Source organism: Saccopteryx bilineata, chromosome 1 (genome assembly GCF_036850765.1).
Source record: "Saccopteryx bilineata isolate mSacBil1 chromosome 1, mSacBil1_pri_phased_curated, whole genome shotgun sequence".
Classification (NCBI taxonomy): domain Eukaryota; kingdom Metazoa; phylum Chordata; class Mammalia; order Chiroptera; family Emballonuridae; genus Saccopteryx; species Saccopteryx bilineata.
In genome coordinates this window covers 325,023,860-325,049,148 of record NC_089490.1, presented here as the reverse complement: position 1 = coordinate 325,049,148, position 25,289 = coordinate 325,023,860, and the positions used below count along the sequence as shown (strand labels likewise).

The 25,289-nt window shown below is 44.0% G+C and overlaps 1 non-coding gene across 1 annotated transcript; it reads left to right on the top strand.

Annotated features, from left to right (window-relative positions):
* The first annotated feature begins 24,461 nt into the window (after positions 1–24,461).
* LOC136321648 (U6 spliceosomal RNA) lies at positions 24,462–24,568 on the top strand. The gene has a single exon (XR_010728793.1). It is a non-coding gene; the product is annotated as a U6 spliceosomal RNA (small nuclear RNA).
* The last annotated feature ends 721 nt before the right edge of the window (positions 24,569–25,289 follow it).

Below are 25,289 nucleotides of genomic sequence, written 5' to 3'. Positions count from 1 at the left end.
CTGAGTAAACTACTGGATTAATTTGACCAGGTAAGTGGCCAAGGCAAGAAGACCCCGACCGGTGCCTTGAAGCCAGTGCTGAGGTCTTTTGTTATCGAAAACCTGAAATAGGGCAGAAGAAGGGAAACTGTTGGAACAAGTTACAAAGTGAAAATCAAACACTCAGCACCAAGCAGGAGCCAGATGCAAAGAGAACAGCACTAGGCCATGTCCCCTCCTCCTCCCACTCCTTTCCCACCTGCCTCCCAGCTCTGAAGCTCAAGTGTCTTTTCATCACAGATGAGTCCAAACTGTGAAAAACAGCATACCCTTGTCAAGGGCGTTTTCTGCCTTCAGACCGATACACAAGTCAGGCTTTTAGAGATAGGTGTTAATATCAGAACCCAAGAAAGAAGAGAGGCTCTGACTTTAAAGTTTCTGACCCCAACTCCTGGCCCTTTCAACTCACTGCTCCTGCCACATGCTCCTTTTCTGTCCTTTCTTTAATATTCTGTCCTCTAATCTAAGCACTGCACCGCAGCCACTCTCATTTATTCAACCTACTTCAAGCTGTCTACATTTTGCCTTTGCCTTCCTCCTTCTCTGCCTGGCATACTCTTATTCATCCTTCAAAGCCCGACTCAAATATTACTTCCTCTAAACCTGTCCTCCAGGATTCTCTCTATAGCACTTTATAGACATCACATTGTGTCAATCCAAGCTGTATCATGGCTCTGGCTATGTTTCTTTTTTCAACAGACCAGTTTTTTGAAAGCCTATCTGTGTCCTATGAAGTTTTCTCTCTCAGCCCCCAGCCCAGCACCTGTATAATAATCAGTGTTGAATAAATGCTTGCTGAGATTTCATGAGCAAAGTCTGTCTATCCTCTCCTGGGATGAAGGCCTGGGATGGCAAGGATAGCTGAATACATTCAAGAAAAATTTACTGAAATTTTCTTTCACATGATAACATGAGTGAAATCATTAGTAACACAATCAGGCGAATAAGAGACCCTCTAGGCAGAAGTACTTAGAGAACCTTTTTGGTTATGAGTTATTATTCCCCATGAATAATGCAAAGAAAAGCTCTTTCATATGCCTGTTCTGCTTGTTCCCTTGCAGCTTAGATGATGAAGAGCATTCTTTTAGTTTTAATTTTATGGTGAATGATGTAGGAGAAACATACGGAAGGTGGACTATATTAGATTGTGAAGGTTTCTGGAACAAAGTGCCACAACCAGGTGGCTTAACAGAAATGTAATGTCTCACTATTCTGGAGGCTAGAAGTTCAAGGTCAAGGTATAGGCAGGGCTCTTTTCTTGAGAAGGCAGTGAAGAGGAATCTGCTCTGTGCCTCCTGCCTGGCTCCCGGGGGTTTGCTGGCCGTCTTTGACATTCGTTAGAGAAGCATCACCTCTATCTCTGCTTCATGTTCACACTGGGTTCTCCCTGTGTGTGTGTCTGCCTCCAAATTTGCCTTTTTATAAGGACACCAGTCATATTGCATGAGGGCCTACCCAAATGACCTCATTTTAACTCGATTACCTCTGTAAAGACTCTATCTTTCTTTTTTTTTTTTTTTTTTTTTTTTTTATAATTTTATTTTTTTAATGGGGTGACATCAATAAATCAGGATACATATATTCAAAGATAACAAGTTCAGGTTATCTTGTCGTTCAATTATGTTGCATACCCACCACCCAAAGTCAGATTGTCCTCTGTCACCTTCTATCTTGTTTTCTTTGTGCCCCTCCCCACCCCCTATCCCTCTCCCATTCCCCCCTCCCCCCCGTAACCACCACACTCTTGTCAATGTCTCTTAGTTTCAGTATTATGTCCCACCTACGTATGGAATAATACAGTTCCTGTTTTTTTCTGATTTACTTATTTCGCTTCGTATCATGTTATCAAGATCCCACCATTTTGCTGTAAATGTTCCGATGTCATCATTTCTTATGGCTGAGTAGTATTCCATAGTGTATATGTGCCACATCTTCTTTATCCAGTCATCTATTGACGGGCTTTTTGGTTGTTTCCATGTCCTGGCCACTGTGAACAATGCTGCAATGAACATGGGGCTGCATGTGTCTTTACGTATCAATGTTTCTGAGTTTTGGGGATATATACCCAGTAGAGGGATTGCTGGGTCATAAGGTAGTTCTATTTGCAGTTTTTTGAGGAACCACCATACTTTCTTCCATAATGGTTGTACTACTTTACATTCCCACCAACAGTGGATGAGGGTTCCTTTTTCTCCACAGCCTCTCCAACATTTGCTATTACCTGACTTGCTAATAACAGCTAATCGAACAGGTGTGAGGTGGTATCTCATTGCCGTTTTGATTTGCATTTCTCTAATAGCTAAAGAAGATGAGCATCTTTTCATATATCTGTTGGCCATTTGTATTTCTTCCTGGGAGAAGTGTCTATTCATATCCTCTTCCCATTTTTTTATTGGATTGTTTGTTTGTTTGTTGTTGAGTTTTATGAGTTCTTTGTATATTTTGGATATTAGGCCCTTATCTGAGCTGTTGTTTGAAAATATCATTTCCCATTTAGTTGGCTTTCTGTTTATTTTGTTATCAGTTTCTCTTGCTGAGCAAAAACTTCTTAGTCTGATGTAGTGCCATTCATTAATTTTTGTCTTCACTTCTCTTGCCATTGGAAAGACTCTATCTTTCAATAAGGTCATGTTCTGAGGTAGCAGGGGCTAGAACTTCAATATATGAATTTTGAATGGATGCAATTCAACCCACAGCAGTGAGTCCATGAACTGCTATCTGAACTGAATTCAGAACTGCAAGTCCAAAAGCCCACCCAGCAGGAATAACAGACGTGAAAGTGGTTTTCAATGAAGTTTGTCCCTCTGCCTTGAGTCCATTTCCTGGTGCCTAAGGCTTCACTGTGCTACTACTGGAGAATCTCAGAGGAAGAAATGCTAAGAACATTCCAGAAGACCCATGGGAATAGTGATATAACCTGCTCTGATTCAGCCCCTGCCAGGGCAAATGAACCCGCGATGGTGGATACAGACAGGGAGAAGTAAAGTGAGAGAGAGGAAGAGGAACAGAATGACAGAAAATAAATGTACTTGTAAGTAGAGGCAGATTTTCCATGAAGTTAATGAAGCTTAAGCTTCAGGGCTTTCCTTTTAAGATCCCGTATACTTCACTTTGAATTCTTTTTTGAAAGAGGGACTCTACCTTGAATGATATAAAATCCAGGCTTCTCAAAGCCTGGATCTGTTCTGCTTCTAAGAATACTTGGACCGTTTCTGTGGCTCAGAATGAGATATACGATTTCCTCTCTTATTCATGGACAGTAAGTCCTCACTCAACATCACTGTTGTGTTCTGCGCCTTAAAGTGAACCAATGTGTAATGAAACCACTTTTACCATAGGCTAACAGATACAAACGACAAATAAGTTCCTACAGCATCCTGACAACATTATAATGAAATAACATTGAACAAAATGACGTTATTCAAGGACTTGCTGTATTCTTGGGGGGGGGGAGGCTTACCTGGACTTGCCTCCCCATATCTTGTCTAAATAAAATATATCAGCTACCAAGTCCCACATGAAACTGATAGTTATTCCTTTTACTCCATCTATCTCCATCTGTGTGGAGTGGATTTCACTCTCCTGCCCCCTGAGTGGCAGCTTCACAGTCTTAGCAGAGCTGGCTGGTCCCTGGGCAGGTGCTCCTGAAATGGGCACGAGACCAGAGACTAGGACAGATGTCCACCAGAGTGAAAGTGGCCGAAGGGAGTTCTGAGGTAACTAAGCTGACCAGGGATGAATGTGGAGAGAGCAGGGTGACAAGCTCCCTGACGTGTGGGACCCACCTCAGCCTTCAGCTTTACTGGAGTCAGCAGATGTGCTAAAATTGGTAAGAACAAAGCATCCTTTTGGGGGAGTGCTGCTCTGTACACCTAGTAATTTCTATTCCTTTGGGCTTTGCCCTGCTGTCCCTTGGTCTCTGGGTTTTTCCCTCCCACAATGTGATTGCAGAGCTGGATTTTGGCAACACTGCTCCTGGCAGGGCTGGCTCTTCATTCGCAGGCAATTAACTTGGCAGAGATGGTGGTATTTAATAGCTAAAGTCAATTGATCAAAATGTCAACTATTCTGTTTCTTAAAAATGTTCAATGTGTGTTGTATTTTTTCTCCTCAGCATACAGTATCTATCTGAATTTCCCTCTCTCTTCAATAAGATTTATTTGTACCATTCAGGCAGCACAAATGATGTGTTCCATAATCTATCTCACAACTCATATCCCAGTATTTCAAGATGCCTGGGATTATGGGGCCATAGGGATGAGTTTATTTACTGGTCTGCAATTTAGGGATTAGTCATAACTTTTGCATGGAAACGCTGACATTATCCTATTCCAAAAGGACTATGTGACAGGGCTTGAAAAGGTTAATTATTACTTCAAATTTCTAAATAATCCAATCAGGTGGACATTTAGTGATTGCTTAGTGATTAGATGTATGATGGCTCGAAAACTCTCACTTCAAATCAATTAGATATTTATGAAGTCCAATCAACTCTGTAGGCATGGCCTAAGAAATAATTATCCCTATTTTGCTGATGAAAGTTTTGAAGCATAAAGGGCAAATGGCTTGCTCAACTTTATATTAATTCAAGCATATAAATCACAGAACAAAAATAAGATCCTCAGTTGGGTATTTCTGATCTCAGGTTAAGAGTGGGAGCATATTGTAAAGAAGACCAATAAAGAGGGTAGGAATGTATAAAGAAGAATGCGACCATGGTATGGTCATGACTCACAAACACCAGACCTCAAGGTCAATCAGAATCCATAGCAGTTCCAAGGACACATTTAAACTCTTACAATAGCAGAAGTGCTGGACTTTTAGTCCTCTGCCATCAACGTGATTCACCACTCTCCAGGTATTTTTTTCTCTCTAAGCCTGCCCACTTCTTTTTTCTGACCACCTAACAGAAGCTCACTATCCCACCCCACACCAATTCCCAGTTTGAATAGAACTTTGTTACCTGTCCCCCTTATGCACCACAGACAAGCCTCTGGAATAGTTATATCTGAGTCCCTGAATCAATCAGGTATGGCTTGGTTGGGGGGTACAGCTGTGTGGTACAAAAGATGGTCACCCCATTCAAGTTGCAGGCTATCCTTCTCAGCCAGAGGTAGTAGGCCCCTTAGGAGGGGACAATGGGGAAAGTGGGTTCTGTGGTTGACGGTCTACTTTAAATGACACACTAACCTAGCCAACACTATTTCCATAGGTAAGTGGTCATTTATGGCAAGCATGTAGCAAAAGGGCTGATATAAATTTATTTTCTGGCTTCTTTTAAGGAAATGGAAACTAAAGATGTCCATTTGTAGGACCTATTTAGGAAACTATAGGATACTTCAGACTCCAAAGGAAGAAAGAAGAAAGTGAGAAAAATAAAATGGTTATCAATTAGAGGTCTGATACTTGTGGTGTTTGGGCAGTAACTTTATATAGTGAATGACTAGATGTAGGTCCCCAGGACATACAATTATTCACCATGAGGCCGCCAGCAAGACAGCTCATGGCTCCAAACCTGGTGTGTTTCTATAAAACAGAAGATGATAATAGCATGTACCACCTACCTGTCTCTCCTGGGGTGTCTGAGGACAAGTTAACATTTGCACTGTGCTTTGAAATTCTGGGATGAAAGGTGTGAACAGACTACAAAGAGGCATTGTAGTCGGTGATTTGCATTTGGTCATGAACCACTTTGGATTCTTGTCTGAGGCCAAGCCTGGCAGACACTGTGGAAGAATGGAGGGTAAAAGAGGCACTAAATGTCACCCCCAGGAGCAAGGGTCTATGGGCTTTTTTTAGGGGAAACCACACGAAAGAGAAGTTCCCTCACCTCGGAGATGTTCTCTCTAGGTATAGACTGAGGGTTGTGGGAGCTGTGGCTTGACTTGTTACTGATTTGCAAAAAAAAAAAAAAAAATTCTCTAAAAATTCTCTAATAGCAAAATTGTGTTGCTATTCCCACAGCTGAGGGAAATAGCAACACAAATCAGGTAGATTTTATTCTAAATCTAACTGTCCATTGACCTACCCATCCATGGAGCAGTACTCGATAATCAACTCTAATGTATACCCACGTCATTAATCGTAAATGGAGTTTTGGGTAAAGGTATTCAAAGAAAGCGTTTTTTGATTGGATCTCGTGTAGCCCTGAAGTCTCAGCAGAGAAGAGGAGAGCCCCCGCTCTGCCTCGCTCCTCCTAGTCCTCACCCCCACTTGCAGTGACAGTCTTTAGGCAGGGCTGGAGATTCCGAGGGTCCAGTCAGCCAGTTTCCAAAGATCTGACCTTAAATGATTACAAGTGCTCCTTGCCTCACCTCCTTTCCTTGGTCTCTTTGATATTTAATTTCCTCTTTGAGGCTGTTTTTCCTGGCTGGTTTAATTTACTCCATTCACTGTCCCCCATGAAATGGCGTGTATGGTGAGCAGTTAGTAGGAGGTGGCCCGGTGTGTGGTTTGCTGTCAGCCCCAGAACCTGCCTGGGCATGTCTCGAGGAGCTGGATATTCCCGAGTCCATAGGAAATCCAAATCCCTTTGACCCCTACCTGCCTCTAAATTGGAATCGCATGAACTCTGTTCATCACCCCCCCACATACCCCACACATAAAAACACTCCCACTGATAAAACATTGGTTACTTAAAATGCCTGCTGAATTTGATGGTTATGAGCACATTTAGAGTTAAGAAGAAGTCATTTTGTTTATTTGTTTTTAATTGATTGATTTTAGAGAGGCAAAGAGAAGAAGGGTGGTCCGAGAGAAAGAGAAAGAGAGAAAGAAAGAAAGAGAGATAGAAAGAAAGAGAGAAAGAGAGATAGGAAGAGAGATAGAAAGAGAGAAAGAAAGAGAGAAAGAAAGATAGAAAGAGAGATAGAAAGAGAGAAAGAGAGATAGAAAAAAGAAAGAGAGAAAGAAAGAGAGAGAAAGAAAGAAAGAAAGAAAGAAAAAGAAAGAAAGAAAGAAAGAAAGAAAGAAAGAAAGAAAGAAAGAAAGAAAGAAAGAAAGAAAAAGAATTCATGTGTTGTTCTACTCATTTGGTTGCACATTCACTGGTCATGTCCCATATGCACCCTGACCTGGGATTGTACCCTCAACCTTGGTTTTTCAGGATGATGCTCTAAGTCACTGAACTAACTAGCCAGGGCCAGGAAGAAGTAGTTTTTGTTTGTTTTTTGAGAGACACAGAGATAAACAGACAAGAAGGGAGAGAGATAGAAGAATCAATTTGTAGTTGCGGTACTTTTGTTGTTCATTGATTGCTTCTTGTATATGCCCTGATGGGAGGTGGGGGCCTCCAGTGGAGCCAATGACCCCTTTCTCAAGCCAGAGACCTTGGGCTCAAGCCAGCAACCATAGGATCATTTCCATGATCCCACACTCAAGCCCGTGAGCCTGTGCTCAAGGTGAATGAATCCATGCAATCAAGTCGGTGACCTCGAATTTTGAACCTGGGACCTCAGCATCCCAGGTCAACACTCTATTTGCTGCACCAACACCTGGTCAGGCAAGGTAGGTTTTAATTTAAGGGTCCTGCCTCCCTTGAGGTCAGATGTACTTGAGAAGTACATCTCTTGAGAAGATTGAATTTTCTCAACTGTGCAGGCAATATGTCTATCCAACCTATTCACAGGGGTATTTGCAGAATCAGATGGTGTACAGTATATGAAAGCACATGTACTCTGAGCCACTATGTGGATGTGAGTGATTTTGTTGATGGTGGTCATTAGTTCCTGGATCTGTGGGGGGTACATTGTACACATGCAATAAACTGAACAGAATTTAAATTAGCTAATTAACTTGGAGTTTTAAAATGCTTTTAAATAAGCCATCGAGCAGGGCACGGCCCAGAAGCACTTACCTGAACTTCTATGTATAGGGAGAGGCTCATGGGAAGGGCGTCTGTGTTGCCAGCTGGGACAGCAAGCACATGCACCTGACTTCTGTGTGAATCCTGTTTGACCCTGGTGAGGGGTTTCCAGCTCTGGGCATCTTCACAGGACACCTGGCACCTCAGGGCATGTGGAAGAGACTGTATACTCAGGGTGATGAAAAACCATTGGGAGGATTAAAACAGAGGAGCAGCCTGATCTACTCGAAGTTTTAAAATCTTTCTCAGGTTTATGTGTGGACAATGGAAAGTAGGTGTTTGTAATGCTGTCATTACTGTTTTCAGCTGACAAATCTCTGAGCCTCCATTCTGTGCCTGAGGAATTTCCCCACTACGTGGGTCATTTCCCCCATCAGTACCCCTCCAGAAACTGACCAGGCCAGACACTCCCTCATTCAGCTCTGACAGCTCAGGAATGGGTGCAGGTGTTCCACCAGGGACTCCAAATCTAGTTTCAGGGAGACAAAGCCCTGGGAAGAGGCAGCTTTATTCCAGCTGTGGCAAGGTGGCCAGGACAGGGGGCAGAGGTGGATTAAGGTCAGTTAAGGCCCTAGCACAAGGAAAATATTGGGCCCCTTAAAAAAAAAGAGAGAGAGACAGGGGAAATAAAAATACATTTTAACTATATTTTGAAATAAATAAAAAATATTATGTACTATTAATGTTAAAATTGCACATATGAAACCAAACTTGGTGTCATTAGAAAAAAGTGTAAAGTTGGGGTTTTTTGGGGCCCTTCAGAAGTCGGGGCCTGTGACTGTGAGTTGACAAAGATCCTCATAGTTTAAGACTTAAGCCGAAAGGTTAAGCTCTTCCCCACAACCTCTGCTTGTTTGATTTAGTTGCTAAGGGCTATCTATGCCTTTCTCCACACCTCCATGCTAGTTGTGAGGCTGCTGGCTTCTATTGTCCTATCCCCTATGTCCCTCGGAGATACTGGAGGCAGTTTTTCTTTTACTCTTAATTTTGTGAAGTTAAGATGTTATGCAGGGTGGGGGTTTTCTGCACTTGGGAGAATATTTGGTTTTCCTCAGAAATGTGACTTTGTATCTGAGCTCTCTTTGATTTGCAAATGACTTTGCTTTACACTATAAAAATAAAGCTTTTGGGAGTACAGGTGCTTTTGGTAGGCCACCAGCCACCTTAAGACCTCCTGATCCCATCCTTTTTCTTAGTGTGTTTATTTTCTAATCCTCCACCGTTCGCACCCATGACCTGTGAAATTACGAGTTGCGCTGGTTCACCACAAGGGCCCAGGGTGTGGGCCTGGTGCACCCGTTGTTAAATCGCCTCTGACAGGGGGCCAATGGAGCAGAGCTTAGTGCCACTAGGGCTCCCATGCGGGAGAAGTGGCCAGGAGCAACATCAAGTCCTGACCAAGCTCATTCCACATCATGACTTCACCACAGCCACTCCTCAGCCTGTCTGGTTTCTGCCAATTTCTGAATCTACTTCTTATCAATTCTTTGAACTTCCCCATAGATTTGTCCTAGTCCCCTTTCTGCTTAACTGGAGTTGGTGTGTACTGTGTACTTGCCAGGGAGAGTGCTGACACATCCGGAGGGGAGGGGTGTGTGAAGAGACCATACAGAGGCTTTCACAGTTAACCTGTGAGAAATGACTGTGGCTTGGGTTGAGCCTGGTAGCGCAGGTGGAAAAAAGTGAATGGAATGGATTTTGGATGGTGTTGAAGGAAGAGTCATCAGAATTTCCTGGTAGTTTATATGTGGTGAGAAACAAAGAGGAATCAAGGAAAACTTGATCATTTGGCTTGAAAATGCTCATGCATGCTTGTGGAAGCACAGAAGAGTCTGGAAGGACGTGCACTAACCCTTTATCAGGTCTCATGCCGGGGAGTCACCAGGGCCCTCTCTGCGAAGGGCACAGATCATATTTTATACACAAGAATATAATTTCTGATGCCTTTTTTAATATTTTATATTAAATTTAATATTTTATATTAAAAAACGATAGCTTTTGGGTATTTGTTTCTTATGTTGTTCTGTATTTTGTAGATACAATGTAAAAATTACTTTTAAGAGAAACCTTTGGAAAATTAGGGGAGGTATTAGATTCAAGGCAGAATTGAATTAAAGGAGAATGTTTGGGTCTATTGAAAAGTTGAGGGAAAAGAAATAAAGAGGCTTTCTTTGGTAAATAAAAAAAAATGCTGCTATTTCAGAAAGAAAATAAGAAATGAGGAAAGTAGGAAGATTCTAGTACAGAATTCATCAATCATTTTACTCTGCAGTGGAAGGTTGGTTTTACAACCAAGTGGCAGAGAACCAGGTCTCCTTTAATAGCATTAACTACATATTTTGGAAGTAAAGCTGCGCTGACTCCAAAACTATCTAGACTTGAGAACAAAGAGTGTCTAGCTAGTCGAAGTTTCCCTAAGTCAGAGATGAGGCATTCCTGAGGGAGTCTGGCTAGTCTTGCCCTTCCTACCCTAGTCTGGGGAGGGCTGGGTTGGGAGAATGGCTGGGCTGGGGGCAGTGGGCCCTGAGCGATCAGGCTGTCAAAGCCAAGGGGGCGTTAGTTATGAGTCAAAGCTGAGTTTAAATCATGAATTAATCCGCCAGCCAATTTGTTTATTTCAAGTCCTGGTTGCCAAATGCTGGGGAGGTGAACCCCAAGCAGAGCCAGAGCCAAATTAACTGGCCAAAAAGCCAAGGCAGGCACAAGTGGTAGAATTAAAAAGAGGCTGCTCACGTGACCCGGAAGCAGGCTGAGAGTTGGTGAGTGATGGTGTTCAGTCACAGGGGAAAGTGTGGCGTGGGTGGCGGTGAATCCTTGAGAAGAATGGACACCTTTTTCAGGCCCTGCAGAGTCCCCTGAGACCCAGACACCAACAGCTGAGGGAAATAGCAACACAAATCAGGTAGATTTTATTCTAAATCTAACTGTCCATTGACCTACCCATCCATGGAGCAGTACTCGATAATCAACTCTAATGTATACCCACGTCATTAATCTTAAATGGAGTTTTGGGTAAAGGTATTCAAAGAAAGCGTTTTTTGATTTTCTGATAAGGTGCAGGGTAATGAAAATGAGGCTTCAAAAATGTTATCAACTAGAGGCTGTTTGCAGGTCAGCTTTTAAGAAAAGCTAAGAATAATTTATAAGTAGCTTAAAAATGTTCACATCAAATAAATACGTGTTTCTTCAAGTAGGCTGACCAGAGATTGGATTGGGATTTTATTTATTGTCCTCGTTTACTCAGCAAACTTTTTCTTCATAGATAGCATAAAGCTAACCTTCATCCTAGACAATGTCAGAATTAGCATCTATCTAAAAGTAATAGGTTTTATGAGAATGGTTTCTCTTAACTTCACTAGTAAGAATGGCATAGCACCTGGAAGAAAAGAATATATTTATACTGCGGTACACAAAAACTCATAATCAAGGTGTCTGATGTTTTGACTTATTTTGTCTCCACCAGAGTGAGTTAGTGAGATCTAGATGTCTCTGGAATAAAACTGTAATGTTGAAAACACTATCATACAGCCTCTAGGCTTTACTCCAGAAGTTTCGTCTGAGTTACAGAGGGCAGTGGTGATGGGAATCATGTTCAGAAGAACATCTAAGTTTCAGAGTTTCCTGAAATAAAGATACCATTTATACAGCTGGAGCCACATCCCCAGTGGCTCAAGTTCACCCCGATGATTAATTACCGTCCCTTTTGCCTTTTGCCTGGTGTTAACAAGCCTTTCCAAGGAGCCACCCTCCCCCCCCCCCCGCCCACTCCGAAGGTATTCTTCAACTTCAAGCATAGCACTGTGATTATCGACCACAAAAAATAATAGCGGCTCTGGAGGCCCGCCAGAGCGGACTCGTCCACTTTGCGTCTCTGCTCTGACTTCTTTATCACAGGCTCTCCCCCCCACGTGCTGTTTCTCTTTGGGCTGTAAACACACACAGATATCCACCTAAACCCAGGAGCTTGGTAGAAAACAAGTCTGTGCTTGCGGGGAGCTTAAGAAGGCCAGCCCAGGAAGAAGACAGCAGGAAAGAAAGCTCTGGTTGCTGCTGGCCACAGGCTTTCTTTTTTTTCCTCCCCTGCCAGATGGTTTCCAATCCCCTTTCAGTTCCAGAACAGCCTAAAGCCCAGGCCAGGCAGCCTGCCTACCCAGAGTGAAATCTGTGTTTCTAGGCAGGCTCTCCTGTGCTCCCAGACACTCGGACAGGGACCCTTCCCTTCCTGCTTAGGCCTGAAAGCTTAACCTAGGGAGCCTGGCTTTGGGCAGAGGGGGTAATCCTTCCTCCTTAAAATGCAAATCTCCCTGGGAGAGGGGGCACGGCACAGCTCAGAAATCTTCTGTTTCTGAGGGAGAGTGAGTTTGTGCACCTGGGCGAACACCAACTTGCTCAGATCCTGTGGGCCTCTCATGCAGAGTGGAGCAGCTCCTCTGTGCACAGGCTTATTTAGTAGGGCTCCTGGCAGTGACTGCAGAAATGAACTGCAATCCTCTGGAGAGGGAGCATGCCGGGAGAGCTCTGAGGTAGATCTCTTCCTCAACCTCCCATGACGGCTCCGGCCTCGCTTCCTGTTGTAACAGAGTAGTTTTCTCTAGACTGTCTTCTTACAGAATGATGGACAGAGACTGCATCAGTTCTGTGCTGAGCTGTGTCCTCAACACAGTAGGTCCTTCAGGACTGTTTGTAGAATGAATGAATGGCACATTGAGTGGGAACCTTCCCCATCAAAAACATGTTGGCTTGACCAGGCAGTGGCGCAGTGAATAGAGTGTTGGACTGGGAGGCGGAGGACTCAGGTTCGAGACCCTAAGGTCGCCAGCTTGAGCGCGGGCTCATCTGGTTTGAGCAAAGCTCACCAGCTTGGACCCAAGGTCTCTGGCTTGAGCAAGGGGTTACTTGGTCTGCTGAAGCCCCACGGTCAAGGCACATATGAGAAAGCAATCAATGAACAACTAAGGTGTCACAATGAAAAACTGATGATTGATGCTTCTCATCTCTCTCCGTTCCTGTCTGTCTGTCCCTGTCTATCCCTCTCTCTGACTCTCTCTGTCTCTGTTAAAAAAAAAAAAAAAAAAAAAAAAAAAAAAAGAACATGTTGAACAAGCTCCCAGCACGCTCATCCAGCCCGGCCACCTGGAGCAGCGGCATTGGTTGTCCCCTTCATCCAACTTGCAGGGACGCCCGAATCTGCTTTTGCACCATGGCTCTGGGGCTCTTCACATCCCTCCGGGGGCTGTGCCAGGGCAGCTGCTTTCCCACCCTGCTCACTCCCTGGTTGAGACTCTGCTTTTTTTCCCAAACCTTTCCACCTGGCTGGGAGCCAGGAAGGCCTCTAAGTCACACTCAGAATTTCCATGACAGTAAATAGACCAAATGAAGCCCTTTCCAGCCCTTGTAAGCAGTCTCTTCCAATCCCGCCACGTCTGGCAGCACTTTCGTTCGCCCCGTTTTGATACAGGCCTGTGGAAGGTCAATGACTCCTTTAAAACTAAGGAAAACATGGACAAGCGCCCAGTTCCTAACCTGCTGACAGTGCAGTTCTCTGCAGCAGCCCACAGTTCCCCACTGAAGGCTTCACAGCGATTTCGCACAAAGGTCTGCAATCTATTATGCTACAGTTGACTGCTGCATTCAAATGTAAAAACAGATCCTTGGATCAACACCCTATAAAAAGCCAAGAAAAATGTGGTAGTGTTCTTTCCTGGCTCGAGCCAAGAGCTTTCTGAGGGACGAATCCTTTGTGAGCCCGGAGCCTTGTACCTGTGTGGTTTTCATGGTAACTCGATCCGTTCGGAATTCCAGCAAGAGGTGGAGGTTTTCAGGTATTAGCACCCTCATTGTGTAGACGAGGAGTGAAAGATGCCGCGGGGACTAGTCACCGAGTTATTTTCACAGAATCTGGGCTCTGAGGGGGAGACACCTCGCTGCCTTTCATTTCATCCTGCTCCCTCCTGATTCCAGTCGGGGCTGAACTATTCTGGAAGGTGGCACTTTAAAATCTCTGCTCAAAACATGCTCCCTAGCTAAAACGCAGCTGCCTTCTTAAAATAAAACAAGCCAGCTGCCCAGAGATCCTGGCCAAGCCCAAATGAAAACAGTTTCCTGCCTCCCTGGTCATTGCTTGCCATCGGTGCTTAAAACCCACACAGCGAAAACTGTTTGTTGACTAGGATCAATTAGGAGGTTGGAAGGTTTGGGGGAAAAAGACACCCTTATTCTCTCCTTCCTGCCAGTTTATCACCTTTCTCCCCTCTGGTCCCTTTCTTTCCTCCCCTCAAGAATGTCTGCAGGCGGCCAGGAGTTTGAAGGGTCAGGACGAGTTGGACAACCAGTTTTAGTCTGTTTTGCTGGGCTGACACTATTGCTGGTGTCACACTGGCATTTGCCAAGTGCTCAGCCCTCCCCCAAGCATGCAAATTGCTGTTCGCATTCTATCTGCTTAGTTTGTTCACCTATTGGCAATTACCTTGCTGAGATCATTGTTTTTCTCTTCTGTATTTTTAGCACAGTATGAACCTTGCAGCAGGAAGACTATCTCAGACCCAGTCTTTGCTTTTCAAAGTGTAGCAAGCCTTGTTTTGGCTGAGTGTGTGGAAGTAACTTTCACTTGCAAAAAGATTTACTTTATGTGTGCTTTGGCCAAATATATGGAGAGACTTTGTTTTTTGTCTGTGAGCTCACATGCTGCCAAGTACACATTTATCTGTATACACATACTCTCATGTAGCACATGCATACACACACATGCACGCACACTTGCACACCTGAATACACACACACACACACACACACACACACACACACTTCTCCCTAGTTTAATTGTAATCTAAGTAGAATCAACCTTAAGTATCAAATCTTACTCTTGGTCTAAAATTTTGGTTCATTCCCTCACTTGTGCTTGGGCCATGGTCAGGTGCCAGTGTCTATATAGTTTTCCCTGTGCCTAGCACAGTACCTGGCACATGGGAGACACTCAAAACCTATTGAATGAATAAAGAGACACATGGGCAAATAGTTTCCAGATTGATATCCAGGCTGGGAGAAAATCTAAGAAAAAAAAAGGCTGCAGAGACACTACTTTCTGTTTCACCTTCTGCCATTGACTTCGGGGAATTAGAGGGAAGGGAGCTATTGCCACGTGCTAGAAGGTGCCTGCCTGCTCCAAGTCAGCTCCCAGCTGTGTTCTTCATGTCACTTGGGTTTCAACTGAACTGCCCCCTTTCAGACAACCTTTCCTGACTACCATGTCTAAATAAGCCTTTCCAACATCCATTTAGTCACTGTCACATTACCCTTCTTAATTATCTTTTTTTTAAGTGAGTGAGAGAGAGAGAGAGAGAGAGAGAGACAGACAGACAGACAGAGATAGAGATAGGTAAGAAGGGAGAGAGATGAGAAGCAGCACTTTAGCTGTTCGTTGATTGCTTCCTCATACATGCCTTGACGGGGTGGAGGCGCTCCAGCTGAGCCAGAGACCTTTGGGCTCAAGCCAGCAATCATGGGGTCATGTCTATGATCCCACACTTAAGCCAACGACCCTGTGCTCAAGCCCATGCTCAAACCAGCAACCTTGGGGTTTTGAACCTGGGTCCTTAGCATCCCAGGTTGATACTCTATCCAAAGTGCCACCACCTGGTCAGGCCCCTGCTTAATTATCTTGATAGCCATTTTCCCCATTTGAGAATAATTTTATCTTTCTATTTGCTTATTTGTTGTCTGCTTTTCCTCTTTTTAAACAAGCTATTACATGTTTGTCTTTTTATTTTAGTATCCTCAATGCTTAGATCAGTGTCTGTCAAAGAGTAGTTACTGAATAATGACGGTTTCAAAGGTTAAATAAAGCATCATCCTGTGCCTGGTCACAGCAACCTGGAGGATGGGATTCCTAGGAAGCTGGTCTAAAATAGATAGCTCAGTTTCTCCTAAACCTCTGCTTTCCCTTCACCTGCTTCACTGGCTGGACTCTGGAGTGCCTCACGCTCTCTCTCCTGGAATGTCCAGTTTTTCCATCTGAGCAGCGGATGCTGAGTGCCAGTGCCCTTGCTTTCTGGCTTTCACAGCTTATTGCTGGTGTCGTGGGCTGGGAACCATGTGCCTCTGACATGTGGACACCACTGCTTCCATCAGCATTATTGCTGAGCTCATCCTTTCCTGCCTTGTCCTGCTCCCTGACTTGAAGCTGTCAGCCTTTTCCCACCTTCAGAGTGGGAACATGTGGAAATGGAGCCCTCTCACTAAGGGGCTGCAGCCTTGGGGTTGAGTAGTTTACATCTTCTCAAATCTGCCTCAGATGCTGCTCCTGGCTCATTCCTCATCTTCCTGTCAGCTGTCTCTTTGAACTGTTTTCCCACTTCAGTCCCTGCAAACGCCTCCAGTTTTGACCCTGGTTTCTTTCCTGGATCACACTTAGGACTGTCCCACTGGCCACAGTGTGGTCAGCTGATGTAGGTTAAGTGGCTGGGGCTTCCAGCCTGGACCTGCTGATTTTCCCTCCAATGAGTAATTGTGTTACATCACCCCACCTCTTCTACGTTCTTTCAATTCTCCTGGTGACCACAGTGCTTGACCATCTCTCACCACTCCAGGTTGGCTCTGCTATGCCCAGTGGTACTGTTATTGTAGTGGGTACTAGATTGGGTGCTTTATTCTATGTCTTATGAAATGATCATAATAATATGTACTACTTATTGGGCACTTTCTATGTGCCAAATATAGTAAAAAGTACTTTATGTGATTTTAATGATCTCAAAAGATCTTTGAGTTATGTGTCAGTGTATTAGTTGCTCAGGCTGCCACAACAAAATACCACAGACTACATGGCTTTTCCAACAGAAATTTACCTCTCACTGTTCCAGCTGCTAGAAGCCCAAGATCAAGCCACTGGCCAGATAGGTTTCATTTTGAGCACTTTTCTCTTGGATTGCAGGCAGCTGCCATAGCTGTGTCCTCATGGTGGGAGGAGAGGGAGAGAGGGAGAGAGGAAGAAAGAGAGAGAGGGAGGGAGAGAGGGAGAGGAGGAGGGAGAGAGGGAGAAAGGGAGAGAGGAAGATAGAAAGGGGGGAGGGGAGGGGAAGGGGGAGTAGTGGGGGAGGGAGAGGGAGAGGGAAAGAGAGGGAGAGAGGGGAAGAGAGGGGGAGAAGGAGGGAGGGAGAGAAAGAGCAAGGAAGAGAGAGAGAGGGAGAGGAAGAAGGGGAGAGGGGAGAGAGGGAGGGAGACAAGGAGGGAGAGAGAAGGAGGGAGGGAGGGAGGGAGGGAGGGAGAGAGAGGGAGGGAAGGAGGGAGAGAGCAAGCTCTCTGGTGTCTCTTCTTATAAGGATACTAATCCTATTGGATCAGGGTCCCATTCTTTTTTTTTTTTTTTTTTTTTGTATTTCTCTGAAGCTGGAAACGGGGAGAGACAGTCAGACAGATTCCCGCATGCGCCCGACCGGGATCCACCTGGCACGCCCACCAGGGGGCGATGCTCTGCCCCTCCGGGGTGTCACTGTTGCGACCAGAGCCACTCTAGCACCTGGGGCAGAGGTCAAGGAGCCATCCCCAGCGCCTGGGCCATCTTTGCTCCAATGGAGCCTTGGCTGCAGGAGGGGAAGAGAGAGACAGAGAGGAAGGAGAGGGGGAGGGGTGGAGAAGCAGATGGGCGCTTCTCCTGTGTGCCCTGGCCGGAATCTAACCCAGGACTTCTGCACGCCAGGCCGACGCTCTACCACTGAGCCAACCGGCCAGGGCCCAGGGTCCCATTCTTATAACTTGATTTAACCTTAATTACTTGCTTATTCCAAATATAGTTCATATGATTGGGGCTTTAACACATGCACTTGGGCTTCAACACCTGAATTCAGTCTATAACAGTCAATAAGCTGATTTTAGGGATGAAGAAGCAGGCTTAGTAACTTAAATAGTTTCCTCAAAGTTATACAACTAGTAAATGGCAGAGTTAGGATTTGAACCCAGGCCTGTCTGGCCTCAGAGCTAGTCTAATCATTATTCTATACTGGCTTTCTCTACGTATGCTTTTACTTCTACCTCTTTTTTACTTGGAAGCACCTATACTTACTCTGGAGTTAGTCCCAAATTCATGTCTCCACTATGCAACTTCAGCTGTACCAGCCTGGGTGAATAATTTCCCTACAAATCCAGGATGTAGCATGAAAAATTTAAGGATGAGTTTGGCCTTTCCTTTGCATTTAAATCTCATCTCTGTCTAGACATTGTCTCTCCTGTAAGGTTAATAGTAATGATCACTGTCATTATCATTATAAGCTGTAAATCTTGATTCCCTATTACTGTCGCTCCTTTTTCTTTTTCTCTACCACTAAACTGTTAAGTTCTTGCTGTGTGCCAGTCACTGTGCCAGATAACTTTATATACATTACTTCTATTTAGCTTTTATAGCTTCATAAGGTAGATATTGGTAACAGAATCATAGAGAAACTAAACAAAGTGTTGAAGATAATTAGCTAGAGAGTGACCTAATTAAGGCTGAATGCACATCTGTCTAATTCTAAAACCTGCTCTCCTTCCCTTAACACGTTTTAATTTTGGGGGGTTGGACTGATGAAATTACTTCCACTCACTCTTCTCTACAAGTGACTTTGAAATAGCACATTGTTATCAAGTAGCAAAGGCAACTCGAAATGCATTTAAGAATATAAGCAAAACTTAAATTATATTCCTAAAAATTTGAAGACCTTTACTTGCCTGGCATTAAGTGGTAAGGTCCTGGAATAGATAAGATTTCTTTTATGATGTCATGGTGTATGAGATCAGACACCAAAAGAGGTTAGAAATGGAGACTGTTTTCATTTGATAATGGTGACAAGCATCACCCTTGCTTCTGATTGCTCTGTGTGAATTTTATGTTGGGGGATGAGAGGTAAAATTCTATTCCAGATGAACTACACCAACTGCTGAAAAACCCCTTTTGTATCATCTCAGAATACAGGAAAATAATGACCCCACTCAGCCTCCTGGAAACATTGAGAATCATTTAAACTGATGTTGTGTGGGCAGGAGAGGTGATCGGTGGCAGCACGTGTACCTCTTGCTCTTTCCATCATTCCTCTCTACAGGGACCAGGTGTGCAGCCGGCACCACAGAGGGCTACGCTTAGGTGCTCACGTCGACTTCTGGGATCCCTGCTTCCTCAGAAAGAGGTCAAGTTTTTTTTAAATTTCGAGCAGTAGCCAGGAGGAATTGTGTTTTGTTGCCCATGCCTCAATTTTTATTGGTTTTGAATTATTTTCCATTTATAAATGAAGAGCTTAGTGTTTGTCATGGAAAATGGTCTTTCAATCTGAGGAAATGTTGTGATTTTCAATATTATGAAGACAGGAGGAGGCTGTGCAGCTGAAGAAGGGGCATCTGTCCTTATTAGAAATGCCTGGGAGGCATCTAAAGTTAGTACATACCTTCCCCTTTCTCTTGGGGATGGGTGGGAAATATTTCTTCAGTTGAGAATCACTGCATTCATTGCTAACCAATACTACATATAGGCATGTTTGGAAACAGACATTAGATGTGTTGAGATGAAGGAGAAAAAAAGGAAATATAGTGGTATAACTTCTGCATTCCTTGGGGTAACATGGGCCAAGGGCTGGAATACAGTTGTTATTAAATAAATATGTGGAGATCAAGAAATGTCTTCTTGGAAAGTTCTAGCATCTCATTGCATGTTTCAGTAAGTTCCTGTGGATTGGGTCTTGGTACTGTGGTTTCCCTGTCGACGTAAAAGCCCACAGATGCTATTCAGGACAGACTTGCTGGACTCTGACCCAGGCAGACTTCCTCTGGGGTTTGGGCGACAAAATACAGCACAGTGTGGGCGAGGAAGCCCAGGCTGGTGACTGGCAGACTAGAGGCTTTGAAAGCTTCCAGAACTAAGTCCGTGGCATGGACACTAATGTGCTCAAGCTGGGCAGAGGTAAGAGTAGGGTTCCACTGGTGACCTTGTGGAGAGTAGCATGGGCAAGAGGAAGCATCAGCAAGAGAGGGAGAGCACTGTGGACACTGAGGCTGGCAGGCTGGCTGTGGGCACGTGATGAATCCTCCAGCTATTCTCCTAAGTTGGGAGGGCATGGGGGATGGACGTTTGTTATCAAAGAAGCAGGTACTCTGGTTATGTAAAAATGTCATGCCAAATAAAACTTAATGGCTAATGTTTCAATCCAAAAATGTTTGAGATAAGAGTCTTGTGCTTTTAAGTACCCCAGACCTTGTACTATCCAGGGTTCAGAGTGGCTGCTGACTTCACTCCACTCACTGAAGGCTGAGTGATTGGCCATGGTAACAGCTCCTCCTACCATGTTGCAGCCAGGTTGTTCCTTCCAGAAATTCTCATTGAAAGACTCTTTGGTTCCCCCTCTTAGTTATCTCATTTTCAGGAATCACCGGACCCTTTTCAGCAATGTCTTCAGGGTTCGGCTGCTTCACTCTTACCTCCCTTTCCTTTGTCTGGCCTTCCCACCCAAACCACATTCCCATCCCAGTGTTGGGCACATTTCAACCTGTTGAGACAAGAAAGGAGGGGAGGGAGACAAGGCTGGTAGGAGGCTTTGCCACCAGCTCACATTTTGACAAAAGGGCAAGTCACAACCTTTTGATGCTTCCTTCTGTGTTCTAATCTGTACCCTAGGGTATCCAGAATGGTGAATTACTGCACTGAGGGCTCATGGGAAAATGCCACTTAAAAAGCCAGTATGACCATTGTGAGATGTGGAGGGTTATGTCCAGGGCCAACAATCTGTGTAGCCCTTCTGTTGGGCAGATCATGCATGTGGGCTGGGCAGGGCTGGGCAGGGCTGGAGGGGAGGTGGGAGGAGGCTCTACTGGGGATCGGAGCAGGTAGCAGGGTTGGAACTGATGCAGGTTTCATAAAGTTTACTGGGATGTCCCGACAGCCGAGACGAAGGTTAACCACCAAGCATTTATTCTGCAAACATCTAACTCATGAACCATGCGCAGAGTTTGCAAAGGAAAAAGATCGTGGGCTTTAGATTTAGTGAGATCAGTGTTTCAGTTGTGGTTCGAACACTAGCTTTGGGCAAGTTACCTTCTCTGAGTCTCAGTTTCCTTGTTGGTAAAATGGGGATAAAATAAAACCCATCTCAAAGGGGTTGCTGTGAAGATTTAAAGTGCTAACACACCTAACACAATCGGCACATGGTTGTGAATCAATTATTGTTTGTTCTCTTGGCCTTGCTTGTTGCTTTGCCCTTTGTGATTTATTCTGAAAAAGTTTTTTTGAAAGAATCAAAATAAAGAATCAAAATCAAAAACAGAAACTGAATCTTGGCAATATGCAAACCGCTGTGTTGGAGTGAGTGGAGAAATGATGGGGCAAACCATCATCCCTGACCTTAAAATCACACATATTTGTGATCTGTGATGCTATCGCAGAACCTGGGAGGGTGTTATGATGCTCATAGATCACCACCCACACAGTGAAGTCTGGTCTTCTTTTGAGGCAAAGGAAACTAGAAATTAGAAACCCAGGGTGCTGAATTTGGAAGAGGCATGGTTGTCTTACAGAAGGAAGAAAATCAAGGCCTGATCAGGTGGCGTGACCTGTCCAGAATCACTGACCTGGAAGTAAGTTGCAGAGCCAGTACTTGAACCCCGGTCTCCTGGCCCTCAATTTACCCTACGGCTCATGTTTGATGTGGATGTTGTGCACGTGGCTGCAGAAATGTGGGGTAATAGGCATTTCTGCTGCCCTGGATATCTCTTACTTTAGCACAAAACTGCAATTTGGAAAAGTAACAGCCAGGCTGGCTGCATAAGAACATTTGAGTTCCTAAGAGTTTACATGCATCCACTTCCCAAATAAAATGTAGTAATCTTTCCTCTGTGGCCTTAGTTAGTGGGGCTGATCAGTCACCTGACCATGCCTAGTTAAAGCGTCTATACTTTCAGAAGCATTCAGAGGGCCTGTTTGTCCCTCAGATGCAATCTGCCTCCTGCTCTGTTCTGCCCTGTGTGCGGACCTGTGTGGGCTTCATCAGCCTAAACTCTTGTCCTCTGTCTTCCTGTCTGGTTGATCAACAGTGTGTTTTGGCAGATGATCAGAGGGAGGGAGGGAAGTAAGGCTGGGGTCTGTATTCTTTTGGCTTCCTCCCTGTTGGGTCGCCAAAAGCAAGCCTGTCCCTCTGAGGGCTCCTGTTAGGTGCAGAGGCCTTCCCTGGGTTCTGAGAACAGCTCCCGCCCCTGTGCCCACAGGCCCTGGGGTAGAAAAGGGTCCCCCTCTGACAGGCCCAGTGATACTATACCATCCCTTAGTGGTTCCCTTAAACTCTGTCCATAGTTTTAGAAATAGTCTTTCATTAAAGTCTGCTCAAACAGCCCACCTGGAATGTCTTTCTTTTTCTCCAGTCATTATTCTGACAATATAGGCTCTCTTTAATTTCATGAAAAATAACCACAATTTTAAGATTGAGCTCCAGAGAGACAGTGAAAGGGGTAAGAATAAATTTACCATGGGAAAGAGGCTGAAAAGTAAAATAAAAACTATTTTTATATTTTTAAGAGGAGAAAATATCTTCCTTGAGAAATTATTTATTTATTCATCTATTCAATATTTTTGCAGAATTTTGTGGGCATTCACAGGTGCGCCAGACATGCACTCAGCTCTCAAGACTGGGAGGGCAGAGGAAACAGGCCGGGGAAAGCAGTGAAGTCACAGCCACTGCAGTTATTGGAGCCGGCCTGGGAGGGATGGTAGGATTCTGATGGGACCAGGAGGAGGCGGGAAGACAGGAGAAGGGGGAGAAGCAGGGCAACTGTGAGTCATGGGGGCATTCTACCTTGTTCACAGCTTAGAGTTCACAGGTTTTAGGCTGTCTGCTCAGCTCACAATGACTTTTTTTCTCATTCATTTGAACTTATTGGGGCGACACTGGTTAACACAATTATAATGACTCTTTTAACTATGTGTGCCCCATTTAGCTTATAGTAGAGTGGCCCCAGGCAACCTCTTAGACTACTTTTGGGCCCAGCCCTTATTATTGTGCAGAGGTTAGGTCCAGACTGGCTCGCCTCCCTGGACACAGTTGATTGAAACCATGCTGGGCCATTCAGAGCCTCATCTCTAGGAAAACAGAACTTGGTCCAAGAAATATTTAAACTTTTTGGGTGATTGAACTTGGAATATGTAAATGTGGGAGTTGTGGGCAGCCCTGTTTTCTGCCATTAAGAGAAGGTGGGTTTGCACAAATATGGAAGAATGAAGCATATACATATATAGGAAAAGAAAAAGAGATAAGGAATGAAGAGAATCTAGTTGGTTCTCAGCCCAGGATCCAGAACCTTCTGTAAGCTTGACTAATTCCTGCCCTTGAGTGCTTAGGGCAATTTCCCTTTTCCACTTAGGTTAGTTTGAGTTTTTTTGTTTGTTTTGTTATTTTAAACAAAGAATTCTTAATTAAAATGTTCATGCAAGGCAACAGTAAGATTTAAGTTTAGAAATTATGTTTGGGCAAGGTATGAATAAATGGATAAATGAGTCACACTTGGGAGTGAAAAAATACTGAGTTGAATTAACACCAAAAGAGATTTAGGTACTTATGGGAATGCCTGTTCATCCTAAGGGCTTTTTAGCCCTTGAAATGAGTGATCAACAAATGTAATGGAAAGTCTTCTATGCAAGGTACTAAGGACAGGATGGAGCTAGCTCAATGATGATATAAAAATAGTCATGCCTGGAGCAGACTTGAGCATTATGGAAGCAGGAGGGATGGTTGAAATTTAAGACCTTTTGAGGTTACATTCTAGATTTATAATATACTGTGGGATAAAAAAATAAAATAAGAGAAGAAAGTCTGAAGTCATAGGGGCATGGGTCTGAATGTTTGTTTTAGTTTTCTCAAATTTAAAATCATGTAAAAACATGGTTCTTGTGGCTATTAAATAGCGTAACATAAGGAAAGCAATTATCACAAGATTGAGCAAGTAAGTAGATGTTCAAAAAATATTAGTGCTTGTCCTTCTTTGGACAATGTTTAAAAGCCATAAGAAAGCAATTGCTTCTTTTTAAAAAAAAGATCTTACTCTTGTGAACCCCAAGCCCATGTGTTTCTTTGTTTCTTATTTTAGTTATTTGCTGACACCTAATAAGCATTTGTTTCCTTAAAAAGTTAAATATATCCTCATAATGTATCAAAATAGATCTTCTGAAAATGGAGTACCATCCATGCTTACATTGTGAAAACCTGTTTCACATTTTAATAACATTTTACATGTGAGTCCTATTATTTAGTCATGTGGATTTTTACTCTTATGTCAAATGCCTCTGAAGATTCAGCATTCTCCAAAGGCTGGGCTTCACTACATGTTGTTACTAAGAGGAAGTGATAATGGGACCTGGACTGTGCCTTCTTACATATATGAGATTACTCAACATATAGAATCCCTTCTTTTCTTGTTCCTTAGAAACACAGAAACAGCTTCACTGTATGGGATGTTGATCTGAAGAGTCCCAGTGGAATTGTAACTGGACACAAAATACAGTGGGGTGAGTAATTGCAGCCCCAGAGGGCTCTCGTGTGCTGGGGTTAGTACAGCAGAAGTACTCGCTTCGGGAGCACATGTACTAAGATTGGAACAATACAGAGAAGATGAGCATGGCCCCTGTGCCAAGATGACATGCAAATTCATAAATTATTCCATATTTGGAGGAAAATGGGGACAGAAATAAACACTGTTAGAGGCAGAGAACACCTGATGTAGCGGCAGATGGTGGTTGGTCAAGTTGTGCACTTGAACCCTATATGGTTTTGCGAACCACTGTCATCCCAATAAATTCAATAATATAAAATAAAATAAATACAAAAGAAAAAAAGCCAAAGGAGAAAAACATTTTAGGAATAAATGGCCAAGGGGATGCTATGCCAAACCCCATCTGAATTGGTATTATAACAGATAAATTGTGACATTCTCAAATTTTATCTCAGGTTATTAGAATTTGGAGCTAAGAAAATGGGGCCCAGGGAGGTTAAATGACTTGCCCAATGTTGTTACCTAGCTATTTAATGTTGGACCCCAAGCTAGGAACCAGGTCTTCTACACTCCAGTTCAGATCACCACCCTCTGCACCCAAAACCATTTGGGAATTTGGAGCTATTGCAAACAAAAATGCTGCACCCAGCACGACACAAAGCCACCATTTTCCTCCCTTCCAATCAGTTTAGGCAGTATTCCTGGCTTGGATTTCAAGATTATGTTGGTTTCAGTGTCTGACCTTGTGTCCCTTCCCAGCCACTGCTGCTGGTAGGATTTTTCAGGTAGCATGCCATAAAATGTCTGACAGCTCTGTTCCTGGTCGGTCTTCCTGGACACTGCACTGACTTCAAATTCCTGGTGGAGCCAAGAGACCTGGATGCAACAACCATCTTTA